We start from the raw sequence: 10,022 nt of genomic DNA on the forward strand, positions 1-10,022 counted from the left end.
CTACAGCTCTGTGGCACCTGATAACGTTTCCTGCTCTAAACGCAGGAGGTACATAAATATTCTGAACTCATCTTGATCATTTCAGGGTTGACAACGATGTCTGTCTGGACAACTCCCACATTTAAAGCCAGGAAAGACGCTCCCATTTCCTGTCTTGGAAATTGGATAAATGTACATGGAGGGCTGTTCTCAGTCCTGCAAAATATTTAAGGGGGAGAGTGGGGTTTGAGCTTAAGCTCTAATTCACCAAATTTATGCATAACTAAGTATTTGCAGAATTACTTGCTTATGACTTTTCTTTTTAAAGACAAATGACTCATTCCTTCACTGACTCAAGTCACATTTTCATAAGATTTTCCCTGAAATAAAGAAAGTGAGGGCATGGGGTTCTTCTTTTCCTGCTCACAGACATCACCACTTGGCAAGGGCCAGGGAGTGAGGCGAACGTTCCTCGCAGACTGGAGAATAACTGAAAACTCTTCACACCCAGTGACCACATAATCTTGTTAGACAAACCATATACCTTTTCAAAGTTAAAAGAAAATGTAAGCTTAAACACTGATTCTTATTTGTATAAGGAACTGAGACTTCCATTAACAATTCTGGTACTTTCTCTTCTCTTACTAAATTATCTCCCTAAATTGGGGCTTTGTAAAAATGATGAAAATGTACACATCTTTGGTAAGCTTGGTGGAAAAACAAACTTTTTATTTTTTAAAATACGGTGTTTTTTAAAAAAATTTTTTAGTGTTCATTTATTTTTGAGAGAGAGACAGAGTGTGAGTTGGGGAGGGGCAGAAAGAGAGGGAGACACAGAATCAGAAGCAAGCTCTGGGCTGTGAGCTGTCAGTACGGAGCCCGACCTGGGGTTCACACACACGAACCGTGAGATCATGACCTGAAGTTGGACCCTTAACTAACTGAGCCACCCAGGCGCCCCGAGAAACAAACTTTTTAAACTGGCCACCCCTACTTACTGTATTTATGGGGCCCTGGATCCCACAGTAAACTGGCCTCGCCTTTTATTCCTTCAATCTGGACGTTAGTGGACGATCAACTTCAGATGTGAAGTTTTTTTGCTTTAAATGCTGAGTAACATATTAAACACATGTAGTAAAAAACTAGTAATAGGAAAGCGCTGATGACTAGGATAGATTCCATAGTAGAGGACAAAGACAGTCTGTGTCATGATAAGCCCAGTTACTTGTAAGAAACAATATCATACATAATTCTTAGAAGCTATCCAGCTCTGGGCTTTTTATCCGGGGTTAGAGTGGGACTGAGTTCTCTAATATTTAAAAAATATGTCCTTTTGTACATTTTTGTAAAGAGGGCTTATATTACCTTTCATTAGATTCCTAAGAGTGAAATATCTCCTGACGGACCAACCCAGGCAATTTAGAGAGGAAGCTGATGCCCAGGGTCAGAAATCTAACTAGGGCAGATTGGGTCTGCCAAGCTGGTGTTTTCTCCCACCACCACCACCCCATCTAAGAGGCTGGCACTATATCAGGTGTTTACATCCATTATCTCTTAGCTACAGAACAGCACTGTAAGGGAAGTGTTAAGGATGAGAGATCACACAGTGAGGGCCAGGACTGCAGCCTAGATGGCCCTGATGTGGTTCTGGATTGGTGAGGGGGGAGGGGGAGGTTTAGAGCTGATGGCCAAGAAAGAATTCTTGAGGCGTCTTTGGTGCAAAAATGGTGATTTTATTAAAGGACAGGGACAGGACCCGTGGGCAGAAGGAGCTGCACCGGGGTAGTAAAGAGTACCTGGTTATATCCAATGGAGTTGGAGGGGGGGGGGGGGAGGGCGGGTAAAAGACAAAAGGCAGGCTTCTAGAAGGACTTTGATATGCTAAAGAGGACTCTAACTCTAACCCTAACCCTAACCCGAGGCGTTGCTATTGTCAAGCTAAGGTTGTTTTTCCTCTAGTGTGGCATTAACATTAGGACCAGTAGGGAGTTCCTGGAGAAATGTCAGACTCTGTATTTGACTCAAGTATTTGTCAATGGGCTGCAGGTTATAAAGAAATTTAATTTTATCTGCCATTTCCTTCTTGCCTTTGTTCCCTACATCATTGTGGAGGAGAGGGTGATATTAGGGCTCCAGGAAGCTGAGTCTGTAAGTTTCTGGAGATTAGGCTGTTGATAAGATTGCCTTTTTCTTGTAATTTACTAAGATATTTGTGAACTGATGGAGACTCCTGTCCTGCAGGACTCTGAACTCTATCAGCTAACCATCTGTTTTTCCCTTTCCTTTGTTCTTGGGCAGCCAAGAGTACCTGAGGAATGTCACATATATTCCCCCCTTTTGGGGGGACTGGGGTGTGCTAGCCTGTAGTTTGCCCTCAGCTTGCCTTATGCTCTCTCATCAATGTGACAATGAGATTGGCTTGACTGTGTAAATGGTCAGTATTTCAGTTCACAAACAACTCTTCATTCCACTCTGTTGTCCGGCATTCTTCTCAACTTGGAAGCAAATTTTTAAGTCATTCTCTAGGTCTGGCCTCTTGGACCTCATCTGCTGGCAAACGAGCCACGGCTCAGGGACAAATGTATTTTTACTGTGGGAAACCGATGATCTTGCCGACTGAAAACTGTAGCACAGCATCTCTGATATGGGAGCCACGGTAGCTGCTTTTTAGTTAGGGCTTCCCTAGCAACAGAACTACTTCCAAAAACTAATAAAAAATTACAAATGATTTTATGTAGACCTTAAAGTCGTTGGAATTTGTTTTACCCCATTCCTGATCCTAAATAGAATGAGAAAAATTGTTATTTATAATTGCTGACTTGGGTACTTACGATTATTACCACCATCGATATGCCTCATGGTTCCCAGAGTCCTTTCACAGACATATTTTCAGTCCTCACGACAGCCCTGTGAAGGATGGGTTAAGAATTATCAACATTATTTTATAGATAAGTAAACAAGCTCAAAGGAGTCTTTGCATTCTGTGCTCACACTTCCTCTGGTCAAAGGTAAGTGCTATATACTTTTTTAGTAATTTCTGCACCCAATGTGGGGCTCGAACTCATGACCCTGAGACAAGAGTCACATGTTCTAGACACTGAGCCAGCCAGGTGCCCCGAAGTGTTTATACCATATAGTGAAAGGGCGGGCCTACGCCAGCCGACTCCATCTTGTTCTGTGTCCTTCACCTTGACCACACCTCCTCCCCTTGAGTAACCCCCCCTCACCTGCCTAACAGGACTCGGACCCTTCCCCAGCCAATCGGCTGAGGCCATAGCCATTACCTCACCAACTGCCCCCAGGCCCCAATAAAACCTTTGTCCTTTTGAAACTGGCTCTCTTTCCCTGGTATCTCACCGCTGCGTCGGTGCAGGTAGGGGATTGAGCTCGAGCTAGCTCGAATAAAGGCTCTTTGCTTTTGCATCGGACTCGGCTCCCTAGTGGTCTTTGGGGATCACGAATTCTGGGCATAACAATAGGAGGCCATGTGTTCCTGAAAACTCAAGTAGGCCATTAAATTCCTAGTCAATAGGTTGCCAGAAATAGACTAAGTTTACCTGTATTTTTTTTCCAGTGCGCCTGGGTGGCTCAGTTTGTTGAGCCTCCGGCTCTTGATTTCTGCTCACATCATGATCCCTGGGTCGTGGGATTGAGCCCTGCGTTGGGCTCCACGCTGAGCATGGAGACTGCGTGGGATTGTCTCTCCTTCTGCCACTCCACCGCCCCCACATGGGCATGTGTGCTCTCTATAAATAAATAAGTAAGTAAATAAATAAATATTTATTAGTAAAGCCTAGGTATTTAGGGACATTCCATCATATAATGGAATTTAAGATCAGAAAAGGGAATCACAGAATTTCTGGACTGAAAGGGATTCTCCAGCCACCTGGTGATAATCCTCAGGTTTACTAAAAGGGCTCATTCCCTGTGTATTTCCCTGATTAGTGACTCAGCACATTTTTGTGTATGTATTGGCCATTTCTATGCCTTGCTTGGAGAAATGTCTATTTCAGACCTTTGCCCATTTTAAAATCAAGTTGTTCATGGTGGCATTATTTGCAATAGCTAAAATATGGAAACCTAAACGTCCATTGATAGAGAGATGGATGAAGAAAATGTGGCATGTGCATACAAGGGATTATTATTCAGCTTCTTAAAAAGGAAGGAAATTCTGACATATGCTACATGAACAAATCTTAAAGATACTATGCTAAATGAAATAAGCCATTCACAAAAATTTAAACACTATATGATGCCACTTGAGATACTTAGAATAGTCAAATTCGGGGCATCTGGGCGGCTCAGTCGGTTAAGCGTCTGACTTCAGCTCAGGTCATGATCTTGAGGTCTGTGGGTTCGTGCTCCGCGTTCGGCTCTGTGCTGACAGCTCAGAACCTGGAGCCTGCTTCTGATTCTGTGTCTCCCTCTCTTTCTGCCCCTCCCCCATCTCTCAAAAATAAACATTAAAAAAAAATTTTTTTTAAAAATAGTCAAACTCACAGAGACAGAAAGTAGAATGGTGGTTGCCAGGGGCTGGGGGGAGGAGGAATTATCAGTTAATGAGTATAAACTTCCAGTTTTAGAAGGTGATAAGAGTTCTGGAGATGGATGGTGGTTTGTTTTACCCCATTCCTGATCCTAAATAGAATGAGAAAAATTGTTATTTATAATTGCTGACTTGGGTACTTACGATTATTACCACCATCGATTGCACATTATCAATATATCTAATAATACTTATCTGTATACTTAAAATGGTTAAGATAATAAGTTTTATGTTATGTGTACTCTACCACATTAAGGGGGAAAAAAAAGAAAGAAAAGGGGACTCAAGGAACCAGGCTGAAGAAGCTTCCACTGGCAAAGACAGGACATTTACAACTTCAATAAAGATATAGGCATACCTTGGAGATATTATGGGGTTCAGTCCCAGAGCACTGCAATAAAGTGAACATCACAACAAAATGAGTCAAATGAATTTTTTGGTTTCCTAGTGTATATAAAAATTATGTTTACATTATACTATATATAACATATATAGTACAACATATATATAGTAATATATAATAATAAACTGTAATATCAAGTTTGCAACAGCATTATGTAAAAATAAATTTACATACCTTAATTAAGAAATATCTTATTGCTGGGGCACCTGGGTGGCTCAGTCTGTTAAGCGTCCAAATTTGGCCCATGTCATGATCCTGCCCTTCGTGGGTTCAGAGCCCCATGTCGGGCTCTGTGCTGACAACTAGGAGCCTGGAGCCTGCTACAGATTCTGTGTGTGTGTGTGTGTGTGTGTGTGTGTGTGTGTGTCTCTCTCTGCCCCTCCCCTGCTTGCACTCTGTCTCCTAAAAATATATATAAAACGTTAAAAAAATTAAAAAAAAAAGAAATACCTCATTGCTGAAAAGTACTAACCATTATCTGAGCTTTCAGCAAGTTGTACTCTTTTCGCTGGTGGGGGGCTATGCCTCAATGTTGATGGCTGCTGACTGATCGGGGTGGTATAGCTGAAGGCTGGGGTGACTGTGCTAACTCTTAAAATAAGACACAATGGGGGTGCCTGGGTGGCTTGGTCTGTTAAGCGGCCGATTTCAGCTCAGGTCATGATCTTGTGGTTCACAAGTTTGAGCCCCATGTTAGGCTCTGGGCTGACAGCTCAGAGCCTGGAACCTGCTTCAGATTCTGTGTCTCCATTTCTCTCTGCCCCTCCCCTGCTCACACTGTCTCTCTTTCTCTCAAAAATAAATGTAAAAACAATTAAAAAAAAAAAAGGACAATGAACTTCGCCACATTGGTTGACTCTTCCTTCCACAAACGATTTCTCTACAGCACGAGATGTTGTTTGACTGTAGTTTACCTGTAGTAGAACTTCTCTCAAAATTATAGTCAATGCTCTCAAACATTGCTGCTGCTTCATCAACTAAATTTATGAAATATTCTAAATCCTTTGTTGTCATTTGAACAATGTTCACAGCATCTTCACCAGCAGATTAATCTCAACAAAACCACTTTCTTTACTCATCCTTAAGAAGCAAGTCCTCATCCATTCAAGTTCATCATGAGATGCAACAAGTCAGTCACATCTTCGGGTTTCACTTCAAATTCTAGCTCTCTGGCTCTTTCTACCACATCAGCAGTTACTTCTCCCACCAAAGTCATGAACCCCTCAGTCATCCATGAGTGCTGGAATCAACTTCTTTCACTCTTGTTGATGTTGATTTTGACCTTTCCCCGGGAATTTTAAGTGTTCTTAATGGCATCTAGAATGGTAAATCCTTTTCAGAACGTTTTTAATTCACTTTTCCCAGATCCATCAGAGGAATCACTATCTATGGCAGCTAGAGCCTTAAAAAATGTATTTCCTTTTGTTTAAAATTTATTTTTTTGAGAGAGAGAGAGAGAGAGAGAGAGAGAGAGAGAGAGAGAGAGAGAGAGAGAGAATGTGGGCTGGGGAGGGGCAAAGAGAGAGAGAGGGAGAGAGAGAATCCCAACCAGGCTACGCGCTGTCAACTCAGAGCCTAATGCGGGGCTCAATCCCATAAACCATATCATAACCTGAGCCCAAATCAACAGTCGAAAGCTTAACTGACTGAGCCACCCAGGCTCCCCACAAAATAAATGTATTTCTTAAATAATCAGACTTGAAAGTCAAAATTACTCCATGACCCACAGGCTGCAAAATGAAATGTTGTGTTAGCAGGCATGAAAACATTAATCTCATTGTCTATCTCCACCAGAGCTCTTGGATGAACAGATGCATTGTCAATGAGCAGTAATACTTTGAAGGAAATCTTTTTTTCTGAGCAGGAGGTCTCGACAGTGGGCTTAAAATATTCAGTAAACCATTTTGCAAACAGATGTGCTGCCATCCAGATCTTATTTCATTTACAGACCACAGAGTAGATTTATCATAATTCTTAAGGGCTTTCCAAATGGTAAATGAGCATTGGCTTCAACTTAAAAGCCACCAGCTGCACTGGTCCCTAACCGAGTCAGCCTGTCTTTTGGAGCTCTGAACCCAGGCATTGACTTCTGTCTATAAAGTCCTAGATGGCCTCGTCTTCCAACATAAGGCTGTTTTGCCTACATTCGAAATCTGTTGCTTAGTGCAGCCACCTTCATTCGCGGTCTCAGCCATACCTTCTGGGTCACTGGCTGCAGCTGCTCCATCGGCACCTGCTTCACCTTGTTATGGAGACGGCCTCTTCCTTAAACCTCACGAACCAACCTTTGCTGGCTTCAAACTTTTCCTCACCTCTCAGCCCTCACAGTCGAAGAGTTAGGGTCTTGCTCTGGGTTAGGCTTTGGTTTAAGGGAATATTGTAGCTGGTTTGATTTTCTATCAAGACCACTAACACTTTGTCTATATCAGCAATAATGTTGTTTCTTTCTCAGCATTCATGTACTTACTGGAGCAGCACTTTTAATTTCCTTTAAGAACTTTCCTTTGCAGTCACAATTTGGCTAACTGTGGTGCCAGAGGTCTAACTTTCCACCCATCTCAGATTTCATCATGCCTTCCTCACTAAGCTTAATCATTTCTAATTCCTAACTGAAAGTGAGAGACATGTGACTATTCTTTTCACTTGAACACTTAGAGGCCACAGTGGGTTATTAACTGGCCTAATTTTAATAAAGCTGTGTCTCAGGGAATTGGGAGGCCCCAGAACCGACTGGGGAACAGCCAATCAGTGGAGCAGCCAGAACACAAACATTTTATTAAGTTTGCCATCTTACATAGTAAGAGTTCATGTTTCCCCCAAAATAATTACAATAGTAACAGCAAAGATCAGTGATCACAGTTACAAAGAAATATAATAATAATAAAGTTTGAAATATTGCAATAATTACCATAATGTGACAGAGACATAAAGTGAGCAAACGACATCGGAAAAATAGTGCCAAGAGTTTCTTGACACAGGGTTGCCAAAACTCTCAATTTGGGGAATAAATAAATAAATAAATAAATATGCCGTATCTGTGAAGCATAATAAAGCAAAGTACAATGAAACAAGGTATGTCTATAACAGCAAAGGATTGAAGAACAGCAAATATGTTTAAATCTATGATACTAAAAAATGCTTCAATAATGGTGTTAGTAAAAAAAACAAAATTGGTCACCTTCAGAAGATGACAGGGAACAGATTCATTATCTTGAAAGCTGATGAGTAAAGGAAATGAATTAAGCCTTCATCCTGCCTTTCCCATATGACGTGTGCCACTGGATGACAAAGCACATAAAGGAAAGCATTTTTTTTGTTCTTTTATTGAGGTAAAATTGTTATATTACATTAGATTAGTTTCAGTTATACAACATACTAATTCAGCATTTGTAGAAACTACAAAGTGATTACCACAGTAAGTCTGGTTACCATCCATCATCATACAATTAACACTTTACCCATTTTGCCTACCCATACTCCTTCCCTTCTGATAACCACCAATCTGGGCTCCATGTCTATGAGTTTTGTGTTGTTCATTTGTTTTAGATTCCACATATAAGTGAAATCTTCGGGTATTTTTCTGACTTCCATGACTTAAGGTAATACCCTCAAGGTCCATCTGTGTTGTCATAAATCGCAAGATCTCATTTTTTTTTTCTTATGCCTAAGTAATATTCCACTGTATATAAACACCTCATCCCCTCTATCCCTTTATCCACTGATGGACACTTAGGTTGTTTCCATACTGTAGCTATTGTAAATACCACCGCAAAGAACACAGTGCATGTATCTTTTTCAATTAGTGTTTTCATTTCCTTCAGATAGATACCCATGAGTGGAATAGCTGGATCATATGTTAGTTCTATTTTTAATTTTTTGAGGAAGCTCTCTGCTGTTTTCCACAGTGCCTGCACCAATTTACATTTCCATCAACAGTGCACAAGGATTTTCCTTTTCTTCACATCCTCTCCAACATTTGTTATTTCTTGCCCTTTTGATACTAGACATTCTGACAGGTGTGAGGTGATAGCTCACGGTGGTTTTGATTTGTATTTCCCTAATGATTGGTGATGTTGAACATCTTTTCAATGTACCAGTTGGCCATCTACAGGTCTTCTCTGGACATGTCTACATAGACCCTCTGCCCATTTTTTAATCGGATTTTTTGCTGAGTTCTCCACATTATTTTGGACATTAACTCCTTATTGAATATATGATTTACAGGTATTTTCCACCGTTCAGTAGGTTGCCTTTTTATGTTTTCTTTGTTGTGTTGAAACGTTGGTTTGATGTAGTCCTACTTAACATTTTTGTTTTTTTTTTGTTTTTTGCAAGAAAGCATTTCTTTATAAAAGCATTCCAGTTACTAAGTGGAATAGCAGCATTTTATAACTCCCAGTATATGAATGGATCTAGTCACACTGAGATTCCCTTATTGTTAATATCACATGTCTTACAGGCATGATGTGCTTCTAAGAAAACAAAAAAAAACCAAGCCCCCCTCTAGTCTTGCCAAAGGAATGGAACCAGAGTTTGATCAAGCCTCTACATGCAAAGAGCAGAGGAATAAGTTGAATTGCACTAGGAATGTGTGATCAGTAACCTCAAGACTGGGAAAACCAACCAAAGGCCTCAGGGCCTTCAACAAAGTTATAGGGAAAAGGCAAATGGAAAGGGAGCCACAAGATTTAAAAAGACTCAAAAATATATTAACAGAAGGAAAAATGCAAGACCAAACCCTAGGAATGTACACTTGGGTGATAAACTACAAAGGAACACAAGGAAGTATAAGACAAGTGGTCCTTTTGTTTTGTTTTGTTTTTTAAAGTGGTCACTTTCAAGAAGAAGGGAGTGGCTGTGATTTTGATGGGGGCACATGAAGGGTCTTCTGGAGAGGCTGGCAAAGTTCTTGACATAGATGGTAGTTTCAAGGGTGATTTGCTTTTTAACGACGAATTTGTTCAGCGAGATTTTCTGTAGTTGTGTTTTGGTTTACAATAAAAAATGTTTAAAAACAAAGCAGAAAAAAAAAACCACCTCTCAGTTTTCCTAGTTACATACTGCTTCAGATTGCTGCTGTGTTAGGATCATGGC

The sequence above is a fragment of the Acinonyx jubatus genome, chromosome C2 (genome assembly GCF_027475565.1).
Source record: "Acinonyx jubatus isolate Ajub_Pintada_27869175 chromosome C2, VMU_Ajub_asm_v1.0, whole genome shotgun sequence".
In the NCBI taxonomy this organism is placed as follows: Eukaryota; Metazoa; Chordata; class Mammalia; order Carnivora; family Felidae; genus Acinonyx; species Acinonyx jubatus.